Genomic DNA, 24733 nt, shown 5'->3' on the forward strand with positions numbered 1-24733 from the left:
TACGGGCATGCGTATGCACCCCCTAAAAAAATATTTCGAGGCGTTTTTGGAATTTAATCTTTTGGTTTTTTTGGCTTTTGGCTTTTGGCTCTTGGGTTTTTAGGTCTTTATTTTTGTTTTTTTGCACAACTTTCACAAAAGGCGACCTAGAGCACGAGAAAAAAGTACGGGAAAACCCTTGACTGAAATCGTTTTCGGCATTCGATCGAACAGCATAGATGGCACGGGACGGGACGGGACGGGTGGAGAGCCAGAGAGCTCTTATCGAAAATGGTTTTTAATGCGTTTTTAAGTCAAATTAGTGACTTCATCAGTCTCCGCGAGTCTGGACACACGTTTCAGGCTCAGATTCCGTTTGAGATTCACTTAAGCTGCTCATTAATCAAAAAAAAAAAGCGAAGAGGCCCCCAATCGGGACCAAAATCGTATTCAATTTTTTGTTTGGAGATACAAAAATACGTAACGTAATCGTAGGGCCACCGGCACTCCTCCACACACTCCCCCCCGACAGTCCCACACACACGCATCACAGGGGCTTAGCTTCAATTACGAAATTGTTAATTAGAGGCTGGGCCCAGACCAGAGTCGATGTCTTGCCTATTGCGTGGTCCATTGGCTAATGAAATTATAAAAAAAAAACACAAAACAAAAGGTTGTTCAAGCCCCATTGAAGCGCTAACTTCTGCCCGTGTGGTAACAGTTGCCTGGGACACACCAATAGTTTTCTTTTAATGGCATTTCTGGGCAAGATCTCCCACAAAGATGGGAGGCAGCTGTTAAAGTCGCGTTGGAAACGCTAGAAAATTGCACGCGATTTCACTGCTTGAACTGCTTGCTGATATGTGGATTGGTTCTGACATTCGCTAAGGGCTGACAAAAGCTGAGCTGATCGTAGGTCAAACAAAAATTAGGAAAATAAAAAGATAATTATAATATATAGAAAATAAATAAAAGAATAAATAAATAAATAGAAAGAATATGGAAAAGAGAGAAAAGAAATATAGAAAATATATTTTTAAAATGTTTACCTAAGAAAAATGTACAAATTTGGAGAAAAAATAAAAAGAAAATAAATTATATATAAAATTTAAAAAATAAAACAGTAATCTGCGCTCACCTATACCCATAATGTTGCAAAGCTGCTTCCTTGTGTTGCGTTTCAGTTGTTTTTGGTTTGCAATTATTTTCCACACACAACAAAAATTGTCACAAAAGATATTTTTGGCACTTTTTCACGTTTTTCCGAGGGGTAAGTTCTCACAGCTAGTAGTAGACAGTTCTCTTTTGGAGTTTCAATTCTCAAAACTAGAACTTTCTATTCGAAACCCTGATTAAAACCATAAAACTATTTCCGCCTTACATATTTTCAGCTGTCCCTGCCCAACATTATTTTCAAGTATTTTTCACAATATTTCGCATTTGGCTGGGCTATCATTTGCCCCACTATAAAGCATTTTCTTTATTATTGCTTAGCCACAACATCCTCGTGTCCTGCTGTCCCAGCTGTCCCGTTGTGCTGTCACTTGAGGCATAATTTATATTCATTGCTGGTCAGCGCTATGAAAGAAAGGAAATCCCACAAAAAAAAAAGGAGCAGGAATTTCGCCTCCTCCCCACACACACACACACACACACACACACACACGCACACATGTCCTTGAGTTAAATGAGTGATAAAAAGCGAAATACAAAAGAATGAGGAGCATATGCTTTAAATTTATGAACCAGGAGAAGGACCCTACTCCTACTCCTTCTGGCCCTGTCTTTGTTCTGCCGTGTTAACTAAATGACCATCAATGCCATGTTCATGTTTGTATTTCTATATTTTTGTGTGTTTGAATTAAATATCCACCACGCGGCGGTTGCAAGCAGTTGAGCGCCGCATCAAACATGTTTGAAACAACCTGAACGGGTTGCATGGCGTCACAGCGAACCAAAAAAGTGCGTAAAATGTTGTTACACTGAACATTGAATTCGGTTTGATGCTTGTTACCTCTCAAGAGGTATCATGGGTTCTTTTTTTTTAGTAGTTTATGGCATCAGGAATATCGGATCGAATTTTCAAAATACAACTTGCGTTTTTTTATAAATCTAATTCATAATAATAAGCATTAAAAACACACAAAAATATCATCGCAGCCATCACACCTGTGCGCTCTGACGCCTGCCCACCCACCACACGCAGCGCCGTCGAACTTCTCCCGCCAAAACAGCTGTTGGAAATCCACCACGACGTCCGAACCAACGCAGAGGCAGCGAAAGCGAAAAGCACCGCCGGAAAAGCGAGCTGCTCCCACGGGGCCCCTCAACAAATGCTCTTTGTCGGTCGGACGTCGTGTGTGTGAGTGTGGTGCCTGCTGCCTGAGTACCGTTTAAAAACTGGACGTGCAACGTCCGTGTTGTAATCGTGCGTCGAGACGCGTACCGTGCTGCGAGGCGTTCGTCAGTCGGTCAGTCAGTCAGTCAGTCCAGACATCAAAATACTATAGAAAACGTAAACGATTGTTGTGGCTTACCTGGAAAGAGAAAAGAATGAAAGAGAAATCAATTAAAAATATAAAAAAACACACACGTCGAATGCGTGTAAGTGCAGGATGAAGAAAGTAAAATGAAACGCGAAAAGAGTCATGCAAAATAATCAAAATTAAAATAACAAAATGCAAAAAGTCATGAAAAGTGTTTCGAAAAATCGTGCAAATATGCCAAAAAGTCAAGGGGGAAATATACAAATTTTAAGCTAAACGAGCAGAATAAATCATGTGCAAGAGGGACAGAGAGAACACAAAAACACAAGGAACAAGACAGAGAGAGAGAGAGAGAGCGAGAGAGAGAGAGAGCGAGAGGAACCCGGAATGCCGAAACGTACAATCTGAAATCTAAATTTCTTGTGACGCGTTCAAAAGTGCAGAAAATTTGGCCATCGCAGTCAATCAATTGATTTTTCTTTTGGCCAAAAAAAAAAAATAAAGCCAAAAGAGGAAGAGAGCGGAGCGGGCAGGGGGAATCTTTCCTGTACATGACTCGGCGGCCTCCGTCTCATCTGTGTGTGTGTGTGTGTGTGTGTGTGCTCTGTCTCGTATCTCCATGGGAATCCTAAGTGGAGCATGGCACATTAATAATGCTGTCGCAGCATTTCAACAATTTGTATCTGGTGTATCTTTGTATCTCTGCAGCTTCACACAGACACGGCCAAAACTAGATAAGCAACAAAACAACACAATAAATGGCCCAAAAACGGAAGCAACCAAAAAAGACCCACCCAAGGAGCCCCAGCCCAGCCTCCCAAATCAAACCAAAAACTAACTTAGACGCCACAAGGGTAGCGCGGGGCCATGATTGACATGGTTCCGCAGGGGCTTTTAGAAAGACAGAGCGAAAGAGAGAGTGAGAGAGAGCGGGGGGAGTGGGGCATTTTGAGATACCGGTTAACTGGCGTCAGACGGAAAAGTCGGCCCCAGAAACAGACGCGGCGTCGCAATAATCATAAAAGCAATAACAAAAGGAAAAGGAAGACCAAGAAATCATAAATTCATGTGTGTGTGTGTGTGTGTGGGTGGTGTGTATTTGCCATATATATTCCTTTATAATTCATTCAGCAGCTGTAATTAAGCCAGTAGTTGCAGTGCCATGAATAATTTGACGGCAACAAACCGCAAGAGAACATGGCCAATTAGGCAAAATAAAACGTTTTACAGGGAAAAGATACGCAAAAGGAAGAGGTTAGGCTCGAATAATTGAATACCTCTTGAACGAATATATATCTTAATGATCATTATTATAATTTAAAGCAGAGTTTTGAGTCATTAATTTGTGTGCTGCAATCCGCAACAAATGAATCCCCTGCCGCTCCAATCAATATGCCCTCGTTCTTAGGGTATTTAAAGCGCACACACAAAGGTGGAGCAGACACGCACACCCAGGACGCCAAAGACTTTGTCACGTTTTTCACTTGACTAAGGTCAAAAGTTGTCTCTCCAATTCCCCTGTGCCAGCACCACCACCCCCCCCCCCCCCCCCCCCCCCCCCCCCCCCCCCCCCCCCCCCCACACACCAATCATCAAGCAAAGTCTGAACTTGATGCTGTCGCTGTCTCGCCGCTGCCTCTGCTCAGCTGCTGCTGCTGCCTGCCGACGCATCGCTGCCGCTGCCGCTGCTGCTGCTGACGAGGCTGCGGTGTCTATTTTTAACAGCAGCGCCGCCCGCACCGAAAAGCATGGCCAATAAGTAATCCGAAAAAAAAGTGAAACAAAAAGATGGATGTGTACACTTACAACTATAAGTATTTGCACAGCCAGTCCAAAAGAGACATTCGCTTTAATTAGACTTTGGAAACTTGAAATCTCACTTTTGGACCAAACGCATCACAAGCGGCAAAAGTTTGTCAAAACTAATTAACTCGCAGCGCTATCAAAGTGTATCAAAGAGAACAAGAAAGTGCTTGTGGGTGAGAGTGTGAGGTGGGTGAGCATCAAAGTGTACAAAAATAAGGTATGGCTGCAGCCCTGCTTGAGTGAGCTTGAGTAGAGGCGCACCTCACCTTCCCACAAGCACACTTTGGGGGTGGATTGAGTGGGTAGAGCGAGAGTGAGTTTGAGAGCAGAGAGTAGGGCAGGCCACAGGCACGCACAACAAACGCAGGGGCACAAAAACAAAACAGCCAAAGAGAGTATGAGTTATCGGAGAGAGAGAGAGAGAGAGAGAGAGAGCGAGGAAGAGTGAGAGTGAAAGCGCTCACTCGTTCGCTCTCTCTCTCTCTCGGCTTCCTTCCAGATTCCAGGGCCTTCCAAAATAACACATTCTCCGTGCCGTACAAAGGATTGTGTAGCTTCGCATTGACATTGGAAGCTTTTTCCCGCTGCCGCTGCTCCTTCAAGTTCTTTTCATTTTTTTTGTTGTTTTGTGGAGTTCTCTGTCGCTGGCAGCGTTCCGTTCGGGCTTTGGAGCTCAGTTCGTGGCTAGACTTTGGAGCGTGTTGTATGGTTGGAAAATATTTCGGTGCGTGAATCAGACATAAAGGAGCTTTTACCCCAACACACATTCTGGCTCTCTGCCACTCTGCCACTCTCTTACTATCTGACACACTGTATTTGCTTTGGGGGCCAAAGAATACGCAATAAAAAATACAAAATAAAATAATAAATACCTATACAGGTGGATGATAATTGTAGATTGAAGTGCCAAAGAGTGCTGAGTGCTGAGTGCTGTGTGTGTTGTGTGTGTGTAGTATTCAGTCGCGGGTGTACCCTGTAAAGTAAGGCGTGTACCGCAAGCACGCATACGCATACGCACGAAAAACACGAAAAAAAGGAGGCAGAAAGAAAGGAAATACCACACCAAAAAAACGAAAGAAGAAAATAAAACAGAGCAAGGCAGACAGAGGGGCTGGCGGCAAAGGGGGGCTGCTACTCCCGAGTCTTATGGGCATTACCATAATGCTAATGCGGCAATGGCATAAAAAGTTTTTCATTTTTGTCGCACTGTGACTTTTGTTTGCTTTGTTCCCAGGGATAACTACTACTTTTTGTTCTTTTCAAAATTCGAAATTCAAATAAAGAAAAAATGCTCCGGAAAACTAAACCAAATTGCTGGCCAATTGCATATATTAAAATTCTTGTGCTTGTTTTCTTACCCACAGCGCGTGTGTTCTCTGTGCAAAGAATAGTGAAATAAAAGTTTCATTTAATTGAAAACAAAATGTGAGCAAAAATATAATAAAACAAAACTTAATACACAAAAAACAAACTTAATCAACGCTTAACTTAGTAAACTATTTATCTAAGCTATAAAAAAACCCTAGAGAGAATCGCACAAGAAAACAAAAATAAAAAACAACAAAAAATCCAAGGAAAACCCGTCCTGTCCTTTCTTCTTTTTTTCCCGTTTAAGTTGGTGAGTATTAAAGGGAGCAAAATGATGCTAATAAAATCGATAATATTTCCACTAATTTACGAGTCAATTAGCGGCGTTTGTAATATCCGACATGCTACTTAGTGAAGGGCTAAAGCCTCTCCCACACTCCCACACTCCCACACTCTCTCTCTCTCTCTCTGTTTGGGAGTTTTTACCCCTCCCCGTCGAAATGTTATCAACCATCATTAACCGAAATTGTGCAAACACATTTCCCTCTTGCTGCTGAGATAACAAATAGAAATATTATAATAATAATACTCATACTCATTCGAGTTGACAGACAACTCTATTGATAAGGCTCTACGAGGGATACTACGCATCCCGGCTGAAACTTTTGTGGATATTTACGAGTGACCATAAAATATACTTTCAGTCCTCATATTGCCTATTGCCTCTCGCAGGTGATAAAATAACAAAAACAACAACACATACAACGACAACAATGTTCCATCCATGCTGCTTAATGGCTCTTGCCAATTTCTAAAGGCGTGGCATCCACAGCAAACCACACGGCAAAAAAAAGAGCAAACAAAAGGGTTTTACGGGGCAGAGTTTGAGGCATTTAAAATGATGTTGGCATAACGAGATAATCGCCGGACATGACAGGGCAGGGCAGGGCAGGGCGCTGTCGAAGGTTGGCTGTTTAGAGGCAAAGGAATTTCAGGTGATTTTGGTTGAATTTTTGGGCATAAAGTTGCTAGTAAAAATGATAGAAATATTGGAGCTAAGTATATTTAACCCTCTTCTAATAATTCCTCAACTGCAATCTCATTGAAAAACGTAAAATAAATGTTAAACTTGCGCTCATCTCTGGCAAAAACTTGCTTACATTTGCATTTGTTTTAGTTTGTTTCTTTTGCTTTTTGGCCAGAGAAATTTCTACCGAAAGTTGTCCATAAATTTGCCTACTTTGCACTTCTTGTTGTTGGCTTTTATTTATCTATTTTTCTCCCCCTTCCTTGCCAGAGATCTATGAATGGCCCGTTGCTGTGGCTATAAATACTGTAAAGGCGGCAGAATGACATTTTTATTGCAATTCCGAAAAAGACACTTTAAGAGGCGAAAAAAATGAATGAAAATTAATGGAAATTAGATGAGGAGCTTCTGCCTCAATGCTGACATTGATGAAACAATTTTCCTCTTGGTGCTGCCAAGTTTTTTCCAGAAACAGGACACAAGTTGTGGCAACTGCTGAAGCGTCTACTTGGGCCATTAAAGTTGTTAACTGCCAAACGCTTTAGCCTCAATGGAGCTGGAATTTTCTCTTTTTCTTTCTATATTTTTTGTAGGCCTAGTTTGGCTGCCAGTTGCTGATGCATGTGACAGGATTTGATTTGAGTTTTGTTGTGGTTTTGTATATTCTTATGGCCCTTTGCCTGCTCCACTCCTTTCCCCTCTCTTCTCGCTGAACAAACGCCATGCACTGAAGCGCATTTCCATTCATGTTTGAGGGCAGCACATAATCAATATTTGGCAAACAGCCGAATATCCGCATATGACAAACAGGCGACAGGCGAAATACTATGCGATATACGAATATATGAGCTAAATATTACACGGGTAGCGGAGCTCCTCTATATTGTATGTATATAGGATATAGGGGGTCATGGAGCGGGCCCATCAGCAAAGTGCAGCAGCCAGCAGCAGCCAGCCCATTCCTGAGGCGCTCTTTTTGATGATTTACTAAAACGGATTTTGGTTTTGGGTATTTGTTGTTCGATACCCTTTGCATAAATCACTTTGGCAGGGTATATTGCAAGGGAGTTGAGTGTGGAGGCAGTTCCCATTTTATGGAAAAGTTTTTGACTCTTTCCTGTGAAGACTCGTCTGCTACTTAGTCGCAAGATCTATAGACATTTCTCAGCTACTGCTAGGAGCATTCCCCTTATCTTTTTAATCCCCTCCCTAGGGTATCCTTTATGCCACACACCATGCCCATTTTCGTCTCCAATTTCATGGAACTTCTTTTGAGTTTCTCTCTCTGCTTTTTGCAGGCCATAAAAATCAATGGCAGCAGTCGTCGGAGTCTCCGTCTCCTCCGTAGCTATGGAGATATTATTCCTTGGCACACATGCCATGCCCCAGCCCCAGCCCCAAACGGCGAACGGCAACCGTGTGGGAGTTGAAGGGTCGCCGCTGACATGAGCCGCAGCAAATGCATTTCAGGTGCAAGACGCTGTCGTGTGGGCGTTACCGAAGAGCACAATTCGATTTAGAGTGGGGCATGCAACTACTACTGCTACTACTTGCAACTCGGAGGCAGTTTTGAGCAGTCAAAAAGTTGTTTCCGGGGAGGGGGGAACCTTGTTTGTTGTCGTCACGAAATGGCTGCCAAGAAAACGGCGGCAGCGCGCCCCGAAATTTTCTCTTTCAATTGGACAACTGGAGCGCGATGCCACATGGGGAGTGGCCCCCAGCCCCCAGGCCCTTGCCGCTGCTTGTCACAGACTGCTGGAGCCTGGAGCCTGAGTGGCAATTGCTTACGCCCCGAGAATTCCACTTCGATTTGCTGCCCAATGTGGCATATGCGGCCATGTAGATTAATCTTTTGTTTGCCCCACAAAACGCAGCTCATTAGCATGCGGCGGGCGGGAGGAAGGCAGCAGGGGCGTGTGTCTGGAGTCCAAGATTAATTGTGGACCATCTTCAGGCACATTTCCCTTTGAGCTTTAGCTGGCAAACAGCGCACATTTTCAGCTCAGTTACAGTTGCCGCACTTTTGGCTACTTTTTGGGGAGGGCAGCGGGCAGCAGGACATGCCAGACGCATTTATGCTAAATGGCCAGAGCAAAGAATTGTCTTCTCTCTCTCTCTCTCTGTCTGTGTGTGTGTGGCAACAACTTGAAACTAATTGCCTCTTGACTGTTGGCTCTTGCCTCTCGGGATGCATGTGGGTGTGTTGCCTTCAGTCATTTTCCCGCATTCAGGTTGGGCTCTGCGTCACTTGGTAATTGTTCAACGCGTCACATTCCCTGGCAAATGTGCGGGAAAATGTTTAAATGCAATTGCGATGCGGTGCCCCTCTAACGAGCGTGGCAGCAGCAGAAGCCACGCGCACTGAATGCTAAATAGTTTTAAGAGCACAAAATTATTCTACATTTAACGACAGTTGCCAGAGGCTTAAAGAGAGAAATGATGCAACTTTTGCACACCAAAATGTGCAGAGAACTTTCTGCTTTTGGCGTTGAGTAAATTTTAGTGGCAGTTTCCAGCTTAAGCAGAATTCAACAAGGAAACACGCTTAAGAACTATTTGGTTGGTTAATCAATCAACGGCGTAAACTTACAACTATTTTCATTTATCAAAATTAAAGTTAATTTCCCCGTTTGCCAGTGTGTACCAAAAGTTTTGCTGGCCGTGAGAGGAAGGAAGAGAGCTGAGTGGCTGTTGCAGCAGCAGCATCATCATTAGCGTTTCCACGCTTAAATAATGATAATGAAATATCATAATCATCATTGTGTGCACTCCCTTTGCCTTCCGCTCTCTCACTTTCTTGGCTGATAATTACCTAAAACATCCTGTCTCCTGCCCCTGGCCCTGCCCCCTGCCAAACACTTTACTCTGACGTAATTCGTTTTTTAATGGCGTTGAGATTCAATTAAGCGCGTAAAAACCCTTTCTCTCTGCTTGTTCCTTTGGGCAAAAATGAAAATGAAAATTCTTTGCCTTGGTATCCATGCCCCAAACAGAGTGGCAAGTGGCCAAGTGCGCGCCATGTGGCATGTGGGGGCGTATCTCTGCATCTGCCTCTGTCTTTCTGTCTGCACGTATGTTTGTGATATTCTTAATAAAGTTAAAAGCGACCCACCACGCTCTTTGTTTCAACTTTGTGCTGCGGCTACGGCTGCGGCTGTCAGTGGCACAGACTCAAGAGGCAGCAAGAAGTTTGCTCCAAGAGTTCCTCCCACATATGGAAGAAGCTGAGCAAAGTCGCCCTCTCTGGCGACATCCTGTGGCCGCTTCTGTCTCCTGTGCCTTACAGGTTAAAAGCTGCTCGAAGGAAGGCAAAACTTTGCCAGAAATTGTATTGTTGCTCGGTGGGGAGGGAGTTCGGGTATTATTTGCTGTAAAAACAAGCTGCTGAATGTGGCTTAAATTTCGTGTTAAAAAATTGTGAAAACTGCGACAAAATCTGCACAACTTTCATTGTAGCTGTGCCTCATGCCATCTGCCTTCTTTTGTTCTGCGTTCTGGCTCCTGTGTTCCCTTACAACTGGCTCTGGTGTCCTGCCAGCTGCCAGCTGCCAGCTGCTGTTGCATCAGCGCATCCAATGGAGATGTCTCCTCTGGGCTGTGCCCCCCTGGTTGCCTTGGCTGCTGCAGCCCATTTCCATTTGAAAAGGTAAAAGGGCTCGTGGTTTATTTATGGATGTGCAGCGTCATGTGGCCCACTTCCCTCCGAGAGAGAGAGAATGTTGCAAGTCAGTTGGTGTGGCGTTAAATGTGCGACTTTACGCGCTAAGAGAGAGAAAAGTTACTTTTTGCAGCCAAGCAAAGGACATGCAACGGCACACAAATGGATGCTGTACCCCCAGAGGGGGGGGGAATGGATGGTAGAGAGTGAACGTGCCACACGAATAATTAATAATGTCTGGAGCGCGTCGGTCAATGTGTGGCTAACGATTCCAGCTCGCTGGCTCCCAGTGGGCAGGGCAGGGCAGGGCAGGGCTGCAGCCTCCTTGATATTTATCCATGCAGCGTGTGTATCTGCCTGGTTCAGCATTTACTATTTAATGAGCACTCAGCCGCAGATACAACTATCTGTGGGCGTTGCCACACAACCCACGGCGCCCCTACGTGCCCCAATCACTCGCTGGAAGGCAGAGAGAGAGAGAGAGACAGAGACAGAGACAGAGCAGGATAAATCCTACAGCTAGTGGCATCTCCACCTTTTGCCTATTTGCTGTGCAAGAACTTTGCCTCATGGCCGTCGCCTTTCGTTTCACCTTTTTCTGTAATTTTCTAAATTTACCTTTTGGTTTTTGTTGTTTTGCACCGGCTATAAATAAGCCACGTGTCTGTCTGCCCGGCAAGTCCTTTTTGTTTTTCAAGTTTTCATTTGGCTAAGAGCCTTGCCTGCCGCTTGCCTGCACCCTGGAGGAGCAGCATTCAAATGCGAATCATCCATGGATTGGATTTCCCATGCCAATAAAATGCACAAAAAGCAACAACAAAAATCAACATAATTCGTTGGATTGGGTGGGGATTGGGGGGATGGGGGGGATTGTGCTCTCCGCTAGCAAAAACCAATAAAATTGAAAAGTTTATTTGATTTATAAATATACAAATCAATTTTTACGAGTGTTTTCCAGTACCCAGAGAGTGCCCAGAGCCGCCTACCCCCTTGGCCCGGGGTGTCGTAAAAATTATGAAATTATGTTTGTGCCAGAAGAGAGGGGGTAAAGGGGGGGAAAAGCTGAGCAAAGATGCCTTCATGATGATTTTTAATGATGAAAAACTTCCGCTTTTTCGCTGGAAAAATGCGAAAAAAAATCGGGGCAAAGGTGAAATGATTATAAACACAAAAAAATGATAAATAAAGTGCCATAATCTTATGGAGAGTGGCTTATAGATTCCATTTATTTATGACTTTATTCGCTCTCAGTAAATGTTATCTATTTAGCTACATTTTCCCTTTTCCATCTGCCGTATGGCAAAGCACTTAAGTGGAGGTTCTGCTAAGCGACTCGACTCGGATTTGAAGCTTTAATCCAATACCCAAATGGCATTAGGCAAAAGCCCATGCCCACGCTCGTAATCGTAGTCGTAATAGGCCCACTAGTGGAAATTCCAATTGAAAATGGCTTAGCAGCCACTCGAGGCAATGCTCAAAGAAGAGCAGGAGGAGGAAAGTGTCACTAAACTGTCAAGTGGCATGTGGATGTGATGTTTATGCGGCGCAGAATATTCTGTGGCATGGGTAATGGAGAGGAAGGGAATTGCTTTCCAACTGCTGCTGGTGGAATTGGTGAAATTTATTACTATTTTCAGTTCGCATTATCATGATACACACTTTTGCAGTCAGCTCCTCCGCATAATCAATCGCCTTCAGTCATGCATTGCTAAGCCGCACACTTTGCTCCTGCCATTTGCTCCTGCAACTAAAAATGCGCTTTTTTAAGGATGCTAAAGGATGCTGCTACTGCTCCTCCTTCCTTCCATAATCACACTCCGCCAATCGACTCGACTGCGAGTCATCAACAACATTCAACATTGACGCACTTATCTCAATCCTCATTGCCGTCATTCGTGACGCTGCTGGCAACACGATTTCTTGCCGCTTTTTGCCTGGCACTTTCTGGCACTTGTCGCAAATAAGCAAGCGAGAGACAGAGAGAGAGAGAGATTATCAAAAAAGTGTTTACCCAAAAACACACAGATTCTCTCGGAGACTCGAGTGTTTGCCAGTGGCTTTTCCTCATTCCCCACCCTCTGGCTTTTCTTGTGGCTTTCATTCACATGTCCATGTCCTGCCTGGCAAACGTTTTTTGTTTTTTTTCTGCCTGACAGACGCCCTTCAACGCCTCTGCGCTGCCTCCTTGCCACCCTCCGGACATAATTTCCATGAAATTGATTGACAATTGCCGCATTTTGTGGCACATTTGCAAAGCAGTCAGCCCCCGCCCGCCCGTGGAGACTGTTGTATCGATTAGGCCACGACAGGATGTTCGACTCGGACATGGCGCTGAGCTACAGCCACACTTTTACCCATTGGCATGGCTCTTGTCTAAACTTTAATTGAATTTACAGGCAATGAATGGAACGAGAGTGGGCGCCAGAGAATGTTCAGAAATTTGTGTAATTTGTGCCTGCAACATGGGCAGCCCAGCCCAGTCTGGGTTGCGGCTTCGGTGCCTGCGCTCTGCAATTGCAGTAGATTATCTCGTTGTGCCACAGGAAAAGACACAAAAACAATTACAGTCCACTCGCTATGCTACGCTACATGTGTGTGTGTGTGTGTGTGCGGCAGTCATGCATGAATGCATTCACTCGTTGCAGCAACAGCAAGAGGAGCGGCAGGGACTCAAAGGGCTGCATGTGCCCCCCCGGGGCGCTGCCCCATTGTGCAGGCAGCATCTTGATATATTTGTGTATGCAAAGCGTAGCCAGGCACAAGGCGCAGTCTGGAGGCAACAACAGGCATTTAATTGTGCAGTCAGCGGCTGACAGGCAGTTGCACTCCAAAAGAAAACTCTGCAAAATGCTACACAAATGAAAGGCAGAAAACGAGAGCCCGAGGTAGGAAAAAATATACTTTCGGGCTTTGTAAACAAACCCTGAGGATTCGTTATTTTAGCTCTGTCCTTTCTCGTTCTGGTTTTGCCTTCTTTTGTTGACCGGAAAATTTGTTTCTGGCTCATTGGAGTTTGCTGCTGTGGAAAAGAGTGCGCTTAATGCAGTGAGAGGGAAAACAGGCTGAGATTTTAAGGGGAAACGGAGAGAGCAACTTTAAGAAGAGCCCTTGAAAGGGGTTTCACTCCATGAGCCTCCTAAGCTGCCAAATATTTGCTCTAAAATGTTTCATCCTAAAGAAAAACACCCTCGAATTTCCTGCCGTGCATTGCACTCTCTTTTGATCTGTCTGCTAGAATTTCCGCAAGAATTTCAACACTCCATAAAACATGTTCCCCCAAAGAAAATATATAGAAAATGAGAGAGCGAGAGCCAAGTACGCGTTAAGTAAAACAAACATTTGTGCAACATTTGCCGCAGATCATTCATGCCCCATGCCCTGGCCCTGTTCTGCGCTTTTTTTTCGGTTAACTTTTTGTTGCTGTTGTGGCAGCGTCTGGCCGAGAATTTCCCCATTTATCAGGTGGTTTCCCAAAGACCTAAAAATAGACAAAACTGTTTTTCAATGAGCGCTCTCTCTCTCTCTCTCTCTGGCTCTATCTCTGGCTCTTCTGCCGCTCTGTCTCTTTGGCTCTATTTGGGCCAACAAAAATAGCCGGGCCGTTGCAGCAGCACCACTCCCTCTCCTTGTCTTTGCATCTTTTGTATCTCTCTCTCTCTCTCGCTCTCTCTGTGTTTTTGTGTATTATATTTATAATGTAGCGACTCAAAAGAGACACCGAAAATAGCATCTTACTCATGAGATGTGTCGCCTTCGGCTTTTGATTTGTTTCTAATTATTTTTACAAGATTAAATTAGAAAATAAATGTGTTCCCCCCCTCTATCTGCGCTTTTTCTTTGCTGTTTGTCGCTGCTTTTCTCTGCCCCTGTTTTTCACGCTTTTTTGGCTGCCTTTTGCACATTGTTGCCTTTTATTTATATTTCGTATTATTATTGTTTTTGGGGCCATTCGAGGCGGCTACGCTTTTGAGTATAAACAAATTCACACACACGAAAATTTGTTTATGTACAAACAGATCGAAAATCGAAGTAGCAAACGAAAACAACAACCAAAAAGTGTACATAATTTTCCATAATGCCATGAAAGCCATGTTTATGGCTAACATATGCGCCAAGAGAGCACTTTTCGCTCCATTCTACATATGTATGTATCGCTAGTACACATCTACATCTACATCTACATATGGATTTCTTTATAATTGTTTATTTGCCTTAATTTATTGTGCTTTTTGGCAAAGAGTTTCTTCCCTGGCTTTCAGTCATATTTTTTCACTACCCCTATAAATTTTTGAGCATTTTCCAACGAGGGAAAAACCAAATTTCACACAACAATAAAGTGCCAAATGCAAGTGCAGGTCTTGGCCTGGGCTGGCGCTTTTCATTTGCTTTCCATTTGATGGCGTCATCAATTTAAAAATGTGCAAATTGTGCACCACAGCTGATAAGAAGGAAATGGAGAGCCGCATTTTCCCACTGCCTCTCTCTCTTTCTCAGTTTTTCCATTAAGTTTTGTGGGTGGCAGACAAGCTGCCAGCAAAGCTGATGGGGAAGGTCATTGTGTTATTACCCAAAATGCAGTTTATTTTTGGTGTGAACATCCGCTTGGCCCCTCCCCGCAACCATTGGGGGCACCTGAAATGTTGCGCGACGAATGCACAAGCGAATTTATTTCCGCTTAGATTGTGTCATTTATGTATTTTTGGTACCGCACTGCGTATACGCAATGCATTTTCCGGTCGTGCTGGGTGCCACGTTTTGACTGCTGGTTATGCTAATGGTGCCACATAAGTGACAGTGGGAGACCAGCTTATGGCATAGTTCCCTCTTGTTAATGACACCTCCTACAGCTGGCTGTGTGGCACATGCTGACACCTGTTCAATGCACTCTTGGGGCTTGATTATTGATTTCCACAAATGTGTTTCTGTGCTGTGCGGCTAATGAAAGTCAGCGGCGGCATTTATGCATTTCTCTGAAGTGTAAAACCATTTAGCTTTGCCCATCGGGTGGTAGGAGCCATTTTAAGAGTTGGTTTGGTTTGGAGCTTGAAGTAAGCTGGAAAAATGGGAGTACAATTAAGAGACACTGAAAAGGGAAAGGCTTCACGCATATACAGATGCTTACAGATCTAAATCTAAATCTCAATACTCTACCTTTCGCTTCTATCCACCTTGAATAAATGTATCTCTGCGTTTGCCAAATGACATGAGTCTGCCGCTGCCGCTGCCGCTGCCAGCACATTTCCACGCTCGATGAACGCTGGACCCAAAACGCGTTTAAACATAAAAACTTAATTATGTGTCCAAAAATGGTTGCCGCCTCGTTAACACAGTGCCGGACTGCAGGGGAGTGCAGCAGTAAAAGGGCAGCAGGCAGGCGATTGGCGAGGACAAAACACAAACACACACAGAAAGGCAGGAAGCGGATGGGCGTTTTATGGCAGGGTCAAGGCATGTGTGTGTGCGTGTGTGTGTGTAAATCTCGGAGCCAATAAAAATTCGCTGTAAAATTCGCAACTACACGAATTTATGGCCCTGTTTTTCGGGGCCCAGTGTAATGTGCAATTAAAAACAGCCTACGACAGGCAACAGCCAAAAGTGCATTAAATTAAAATTTAAATTAAAAATAATTACAAGAGCGGGGAAAAATCCGTGCCTGGGCAATGATAAATTGCCTTGGCCATGACAGATTCAAGTGCCTGGTCGCTGGCCGGATAAGGTTAAGCTCAACAGAAATACGCAAATCAAAAGGAATGCCAATGAATGGTGGGAAATTCATGGGGGAATTCATTACCATATGTAATGGCAGCAAAAAGTGACTCCAGGCACACGTATAATTTCTGTTTGCATTTATTGCATCATTTTCGCTACGTTAAGTTCTGTAAATTATTTAATAGCTTCACACAAATGAAAAACTTTATGCAGATTGCACGTTTTATGACTTTCATAATTGTAATTAAAAAAACTTCGTGCAGCAAAAGGGAAACTAATCGTAAATAAATATGAAAATAAATGGGAAAACTTTAAACTTGATTAGCAGCGTAATTGAAATGTCTTTTTGTTTGTTTTAAAATTGATGAAAATGCGTAAAAGTTTAAAGGAATACTAAAAGAACTCTCTCTCTCTCTCTTCCATGGTGGCTTAGCAGTGGTACAAAAGTTACTCAATTCCTTAATTGAACACAACATTTTGCTCTTCATCTTTTCACTTGATTTTCAACACTTGTTCGCTTCAACTCTTCTTATATTTTCCGCATTTTTCCATTTTCCACTATAGATAATTTCCCCTGTGTGTCATGCAATTCATTCATATTTTTTTTTCCACACTCTGACTCCGTCATCAGCTGTGCCATCCCATCGATTGGCCATAAACAATGAAAAAACTCTCAGGAAAAAACCAATTAAATTCATGCGTCGAAAAGCGAGTGGAAGAGTGGGAAAGGGGAGTGAGCAGGGGAGGTAGGGCTACAAATAGCTGGCAGCTAGCGTCGTCAGCCTGTGGTCCATAAAGCATTCGTTTCGGCTGCCTCTTTGGCCATTAATGCTGTAAAAACGAAAACAAAACCAAAAATAAAGCAGAAAATTGTTTCATTACTAGAGAGGCAGAGGCAGAGAGGGGATGCCACCTTGACGTTTGCTGCTTGAACTCGAGCCAGAGAACTATTGAAGGGTGCAACGAAGGTCTCACTGTAACAAAGAGGTAGGAGAAAGAGGAGCAGGAGGTGGATGGCAGATGGACAGCATGATTTGCACTTATTACTAATTGGAGACACACAAACACACAGAGAGAGAGACTCATACATAAGATACAATATCTTATGATCTTGTTTATCCCACCCAAAGGTCTGCCCTTGAACTAGAATCATTTTGTGGCACTTTCTGACATGCCACAAGCGAGGGATATGAGATTTGCGCTTTAAATATTTAATAAGAAATAGAAATTCAATTTGCTGGAAATATTTCCACAAACATTTTGTTTGAAATTTCGTTGAAATTTCGATTTTCCAGCACAAAATGTGAGAAAACTTGGAAAACTGATTTTTCTCACGTTTCTTTCGAGTGTGCCACAAAATGTGATTGATTTCTTTTCCCTGGATGCTGTCCAGAGCGAAGCACATGAATCATTTTCATTTTCAGCTTCAGCTTCTGTTGAGTATTTGCATCTGGCCAAAAGTTGCGGAAAAGTTTTTCTTTCCTCTGCCAGCATGTGACTGCTGCTTGGCTACGTCATCGTCGTGCTGCCTGTTCCACTGGCCACTGCCCACTGCCACTGGCACTGCCGCTTCCCTGACACATTTGATGGCTCTTCAAAAGCAAAAAAGCAATGTCGAGGCGACTCTGTCGGGGCTCTGGGTCTTGAATGTTTGGCGCATTTAGCGAGAACATGTCACAAATACACCATAAAACAACAGATAAAGAGAGAGCGACAGAGGCGCAGCAGTGAGATTTTTCAAACAAATTTCGGAATATTCGAAACATTTCTCCTTGGCAATTGGCCCAGTTCCGATACCCAACCAGCAGCCATCAGCAGCCATCCAAGGGCCTGGATTGTATGTAGAACATGCCCCACAACAGCAGCAGCAGCAGCAGCATGTGGCATGTTGTCTCTACAATTAGGTGTGTCATCTGCAATTAGAACTGATGCCCCGAAAATGTTGGGAAAATGGAAATGAATCACTGCAAAAAAAGAAACAAAAAACGAGGAACACAAAATGAAAAGTTATCTGGACAGTGCAGATGTGGAGGGAAAACCCGCAGTTGTACAGGGAAAATTAAAACAGAGAGACAACTGCAGAGGGGCAAACAGCAAAGAGGAGAAAATCTTAATCATTTCCCCACAGCCGCCGCATTGCTCTTTAAAAATCTTTAAGCGGAAAACCGCAACTATTGCCACAAAATTGTTTCACAAATTGCCAACACAAATTATTATGGCTTGGCCCATTTAATTTGGCTAAAAGCCCACTGGCCAAAGCACCCGATAACCCCGTCATCCAGCGTTCAGCGATACAATAGAAACAACAATAACAATAGCGAAAAAAAAGCATGAAAAGTGCGCAAAAATGGGAAAAGAAATGAAAGAAAATAAAACGAAATCAATTAAAGGGAATTTTAATAGCAAAAGCAAAGTGTTAAATCATCAAAAAAAAAGAGAGCAAGCAAAATGGCAGCATAAATAAAATAATAGTGGAAAAGCGTGTAATAAAAGAGAAGTCGGAAAACGTTTTGATTTAGCGGGAAATTGTGGTGAAACAGTGGCGTCCATGAATGGGGATTTACAGCAGAAAACCATTTGTGGTGAATAAATAAATATAAATAGCATAAAAACCGATTGAAAGGATTATTATTTAACATATTCCTTCGCATAAAACTCTCTTGTTTAGCGCTCGTTTTGTACCCACAAAAAAACTAAATTTAGTTCTAAAGAAACCTCTGGAAAAGTGCACCAACATTACACCTCCAAAGCTGAGGCATGAGTACCCAAAAGTATTCCGTTGCTTGCCAAATTCTGACGCTCATTACAAGGCAATATCCTGCCTTTCAATTTCCTCCATGAGCAGCCCCACTGATCCCCCCACACTGCTGATTGAATAGTTTTTTTGCTGCTGATCCAAATTCTAGGCTCCATTCAGGCCAAGCCCCTCTGCCTCGTGCCAAATATAGCAAAGACAAAAAAAAAGCAATATTAATTTTTGTGTTGTCTGCTTTGCGGGCAGCGGCTGAAGCCACATCGAGGCGGGCAAATGGGAAATGAAATGAGAATTCAATACGCTTTGGGCAGGAGTACCAATCCTGCTCATTGTTGTTGCAAATTAATAATGGATGACAATGGTGGCGGGGCGGGGAGAGGGACAAACAGGACACACAATAGAAATAGAAGCATGAAAGCGCACAATAAGCGACTTGAAAAGAGGCACAGGGAGAGGGAGAGCAGACAAAAGGGGATTATGAAGTGAGGGAGCGACAATTGCCTTCATGTAATGGAGACAAAAATACCGAAAAATATATTGTTGTCCATCTGCTGTCTCTGCTGCCACTCTGCTCATGTTGCCAGCCAGCCTTCCACGGACTTAATTAACTGCCAACTGAAGCGAAATTTCGGACTTTGATTCGCTCTGTTTCTGCTCCAAACCTTCTGACGGCTGCTGAAAATAGTGGGGAAACTGCGAAACAAGGCCGTCAGTCTAGGTAAGCCGAGGAGGGGGTCGCTTGTAATTTGAAGTTATGTGCGGTTCTGATGTAACTAAACAACTTTGGCTATGAGGTCCAAGCGCAAAAGTTTTCCATTTAAGTGAAGAACAGCAAAGGGACAGCAACGAACTGCAGATACACTTTCGAAGGAAAGATTTTACCATAATTCTCAGGGGAAAGTGTGAAGAAAATTGCCTCATTGAGTGATGAATCTTTGCTGCTGTGTGTGAGGCAAAAACAAATGACGAGTTCAATGGTTGCGCATGGAGAAGGTCATTTCATCAAGGGAAGTGTATAAATGGTGGCAACAAAACGAGTGATAGCCCTTCCTCTCTCACTCTCTCTCGCACTGCGGTTAAATGGGATTCCTCTGTTGGCTCGCTGCTGTTGTGGCAGGCATCTTGTTACCATGCTGCTACTGCCACTGTTGTGTGGGGTCCTTGAGCGGCAAAAGATGCTCGACCGCAGCTTCATTTCCATCTTCCGAGTGCCAAGAGGCGGCTCTAGGTGGTGACCTCGTCGGCAGTGCACCTTCTCCACCACCTTTCCACCTGTCACACAATTGTGAGAGAACCCTCCTCCACTCTACCCCCCGTCGGAGTGGACAGTCGAGTGCACGCGTACCTCATCCCACCCCGCAGAAAGCACGAAAAACGAAACAAGAGGCACAGCCAGAAACACGAAACACAAACAAATGAAAGGGCAAGCAGGGCGGGGAGAGGGAGAGGGAGGGAGGCAGAAAGGCGAGCGAAAGGAAAGCTCTGAAAGCAGCAGCAGGCAGGCAGCAGCATAACGGTAACGGCCCTTACGTTAGGGCCAACCGTGCAGAGTTGTATCCTGTTTCCAATTTTCATTCAGTTTCCCATTTTTCCACCACACTTCGTGTCTCGCGGCTGGCACCCTTCGTGTCGCTCGTTTCGCTCGTGTGTCCCGGCCAAAGTAGGTCGTTGCGTCTGTCCTTGCGGGGTGTTGGGGACTCGCTCGACTCCCAACTGTAACCTCATTCAAATGGTGCTCCCAACGATGACGTCATTGGTTGGGCCTGCCTGCCTGCATTCTTTGCTCGCCTGTAAAGGCTGCGGCTGAGCATGGCTGAGTGGGTGGTGTGGGGCGTGGGTGGGGTGTGACTAGTGGGTGCTTCGAGTGGCCTTTCAGTGGTTCGATTGACCTTTCAGTGGCTGCTGCGTGAATGTCAAAGTTGAAGTTGTGACGTCAGCGAGCAGATTTATTCACAGTTTTTCAGTTATTCATAAATAAATGAAAAATGTTGTAAGGATCAAAGGATCAAACAAGAGAGAGAGAGAGTGAACACTGAGTAGTTTGCAGTTAGCCTGTGAATGAAGGCAGAGAAGGAGCTGGTCTGTGACTGGAAGGAACATGCGCACAGGCAAAGAGAGAGCGAGAACAAGAGTGCGAAACCAGAGAGAGTGCAAGCTGTAAACAGAGTTGGAGCTAAGGACAGAGAAAGAGAGAGAGCGTTTACGTGTTCTTGGATTGGCAATGCAATAACAACAACAATTACAGTAAACAGCGGGAGCTAGCAGCAGCAGCAGCAGTCGAGCCGAGCCGCAAAGGTGCGTGGCGGGAGGGCGCGCTTAGGAGGGAGAGGCCGTTGGCGTTGCTGCTGTTTGGGAGAGGGCAGGGCAGGGGGAATGCTTAACGGCGGTGCCGCTATAACGGGGTAACATGCGTATGCGACAACATTGAAGAACATTGGAATTATTATTACGCTTTTATTTGCTTTTATTGCGTATCTTCTCTCTGTTACTCTTTCTTTCCCTCCCTCATTTTCTGCTATTGCCTTTTGCCTTTGTTGTTGTTTATTGCTGCATGTATTTAAACGTTTTGTTGTTGTTATTGTTGATTTACTTAATGGTTTTCTGTTTTTCTGTGTTTCTTATGAATATTTTTGGCTTTTACGAGTAAGAGAAATGCAGAGAGAGTAAGAGAGAAACCGCCAAGAGATAGCAAGAGAAGAAGGGAGCAAGAGCAAGCACAGGGAACAAAAACCAGCAAAAGACAAAAGAAAATGAAGCACAGTAGCTCCTTGAGTTGTGGGACAACTCAACAAAAAAAAAGCCACAAAAAGAAATGTATAAAGTGATAAAAATAAAACGAAGAGCAGCACACTCCCCTAGCAGCAACTGATGCAAAATCTCCACTAATTTCATTTGAATTTCATATAAATTTCACTCGCATTCCCCCCCCCCTAAACACTTCCTTTGCTTTCCTTGCCGTTTCCTTTCTTCATTGCCGCCTCCGAAATGGGATTTTATTTTAATTTCGTACTAAGCGAAAAGATAGAAAAAGATCCGTGCAACATTATCCGTGCCCCTACTATTCAGCGTGTATGTAAATACGTTTTGTAGCTGATTTGCATGCAAATAAGCCAGCATTTGTCCGCAAACATTTCCTCCTCGAAGCACACATTTCAGATTCAATCCCACACAAAGGTGCAAAAAGGGATTTGTATTATTTGCCATGCCACAAAAACGAATATGCGGGGGCAGGCATTGCTGCGACTGTCGCATGCCTCAACGCGTCCAATGTTCAATATACACACAACAAAACCCAACTATGGGCCACATAATTAACATATCTGTGGAAATGTGAAAAACTGTGGGTGTGGCTGCAAGAACCGCTGCAAATATTTGTGTGTGTTTTGCTTACCGAAAAAAAGGGGTTTTCCAATCCTGTCTCCGCTCAACTGTTACTAATTTGAAGCGTGATTTAATTTAGTCAAGTTTTTCAGCTGAAAATAAATAAAAAAAATATTTAAATTATTCAGGCATAAATATTCAATTGAATTTTACGGACATTTAGTGCATAAAAAGAGGCAATACAAAGTCAAACATCAAATATGTGAAGCGACTTTAGACTTTATGTAAATTAAAGTATATTTTTGGGTAGCTGTGTGCGGAAATTAGTTCAATTATATTGAGAATATATCATTAAAAAAGAAAAACGTAGGTTAAAAGTAGATTTTATTGTCCAAGAAACATTCACAGAGAGTCATTCCTTAGAGCAGATGGAGGAAACAGAAGATTGGTGAACAAAATGATGGAATTTATGGAAAAAAGTTACACAAAAGCTGATAATATGAAGAAATCAAACAATAAATCTAAGAGTCAGGCACTAATCAAATATCCAAGGGAAAGAATTACTAAAAAATGCATCAAATCAGCTCAGATCACATGGAATTATTAGCTTTATGTTGGAAGCAATTGGCGCTGTAGAAAAGACTCACCCAGTGCAAATTGCCCTTTCTGACAGCTGCAGCTTTTCCACATTATTTATCATGGCATCATCAAGAAGAAAAATGCAGTTTATTTTTCTGTGAACATCCGCTTGGCTCCCTCCGTTCAGCTGCACTCTGCGCAGCACCTTGGACGAATGCAAACGACTTTTGCTTCCGTTTCTGTATTTCGAGAACTAATTTCAGCAATACCAATGCATGTCAAAGGGTAACCCAAAACCTGCTCGCACCCTTAAAGCCAGCTTTTTCGAGTGTATTAACTTGCGTTATTGTTATGAATTTCAATTTGGCTGCTTTCTCAAGGACATTGCATGAAATTAAATACCCAAAAATATGCGCAACACTTTCGCGCCACTGGCGCACGTATACCCCTAAGCGTGTTGTGTGTTGTGTGTTTGCCGCTGTCCTTGTGTACGTGATGTGTGTTATAAGCAAAGGTCCCCTCTACCCGCCCTATTTGGGGTGTTCTTTTTCAATTTCCTGTTGCTTTTGTGTGTGTGCATTAAGCTCCATGGAAAATCATGAGACCGAAAACTAATCTGCCAAAAGGTAGATTTAATTTTGTCTTGAATTATGATATTTCTGTCGCAAAGGCAGGGGCACAGGGCGGCAGCCAGATGTGATGTAGGTTAAGGATAGGCTCTATCTGAATCAAATACTCTTGGCGGCATATCCGCTGACTGCTGGCTGTCATCGTCCTTGGCATTACATATAATTTTTATTTCTTTTTGTTTTGTTTTATGTATGACTTTTTTTTGCTGCTGCTGCTGCTGCTGCTGCTGCTGCTGTGTCCTTTGTGCGTGGTGTGTGTGTGGTTTGTTCTGGTTTTTCCAGATCAGTGCCTCGCAACTCGAGCAATATTTTGGCCTCGCAGCAGCAGCAAAAAGAGCGGCAAAGACATCTAAGTGGCAGGATACGACAGGCTGGGTGCCTCAGCCTCAGCCTCAACCTCGACACTCTCCAAACTCTGTAGGCAATTTGCCGCTGCCCCTGCTGGCCGTGTGCCAGAGACCATGCCCTCCATTCGCACTCGCGCTCCTCTTGCCCGCTCTATTTGGATACTGTAAACATTTCCCTAGCTGATCGCTTGCCATTTAATGACGTCATTCGGTGAGCTAGAGAGAGAGAGAGGAAGATCACACAGCAACGATTGCTTTTGAAACTCTGTGCATCCGTTGGATAAACATTCGTTGGGATTTCGCTGTGTACACGCTGCGCGAGCTCATCGATTTTTATGAGTTCAAAGATTTCTTACATTCTGCCGCATTCCAAATACATTCTGTCTGTCCGTGTGCATTCGATTCGCCCGAAAACAAAGAGGAAAAAATATTAATGGCGTCATTTGCTGAACACAAATTGCATGGAAAATTGCAAAATTCAAGCGAATGCAACGAATGGGAGATGCTCTGGGGGAAGGAAAATAAAGGTCCTAAAATAGTGGAATTATTATAGAATTTTGTTGGAATATTCTTCTATTTTATGCAAATATCTTGGTATTTTTCTGCTATAAGTTTAGTATTTTAGTGTATTATCTTGTAAGATTTATAAGATCAACAACCTTTGCCATTTTCAATCCATTTTCCATAAAGATATCCCACAGCTTGCTATTAAAGATCGCTCTCCAAACGCTTAACAAACAAAAAAAACCCCACACCCCGCTGCGCCCAAGCACCCCCTGAAGAGTGCCAATTAATTCGCAATTAAAATTATTTCTGAATGCAAATCTCAACCAAAAAATTAATTCTACCCAATTTTCGCAATTTGAATTTGCATTTGGAAGAGATGAAGGACGGAAGATGGAGCCGAGTGGGCGTGCTCTTTGTTTGGGGTCAAAAGGCAGTAGCACGTGCGCTGCCAAAAGTATACGCCTGGAGCTATAATTGTGAATAGGCACGCGAATGCCTTGGCCAATCTGCAATCTGCCCACCACACAGCGGGCAGTGTTCCGCCAACCAAAGAAAAGAAAAAAAAAATATACTATTTTTGGACGCCCAATTAATCTCCAAAAGCTGAAAATTTACGTGCGTA

At 43.6% G+C, this 24733-nt stretch overlaps 1 protein-coding gene and 1 long non-coding RNA gene across 12 annotated transcripts in view; one reads left to right on the plus strand and one right to left on the minus strand.

Moving 5' to 3' along the window:
* Positions 1-24733, minus strand: part of LOC117580364 — an 80466-nt gene that overhangs the window by 22211 nt on the left and 33522 nt on the right. Inside the window, exon 3 of the long non-coding RNA XR_004573563.1 lies at positions 22120-22201. This is a non-coding gene — a long non-coding RNA (uncharacterized LOC117580364). The remainder of the gene's footprint in view (positions 1-22119; positions 22202-24733) is intronic.
* Positions 5731-24733, plus strand: part of LOC117580359 (potassium voltage-gated channel protein Shab) — a 53180-nt gene continuing 34177 nt past the window's right edge. For 4 of the 11 annotated variants that reach the window (XM_034266881.1, XM_034266884.1, XM_034266883.1 and 1 more), the window contains exon 1: positions 5732-5889. The gene's annotated coding sequence lies outside the window, so the exon portion shown is untranslated. Of the gene's footprint in view, positions 5890-24733 lie in introns of all 11 variants that reach the window. The other 7 variants (XM_034266887.1, XM_034266889.1, XM_034266886.1 and 4 more) reach the window with 3 other exon arrangements.

Source organism: Drosophila guanche, unplaced genomic scaffold (genome assembly GCF_900245975.1).
Source record: "Drosophila guanche unplaced genomic scaffold, DGUA_6, whole genome shotgun sequence".
Classification (NCBI taxonomy): Eukaryota; Metazoa; Arthropoda; class Insecta; order Diptera; family Drosophilidae; genus Drosophila; species Drosophila guanche.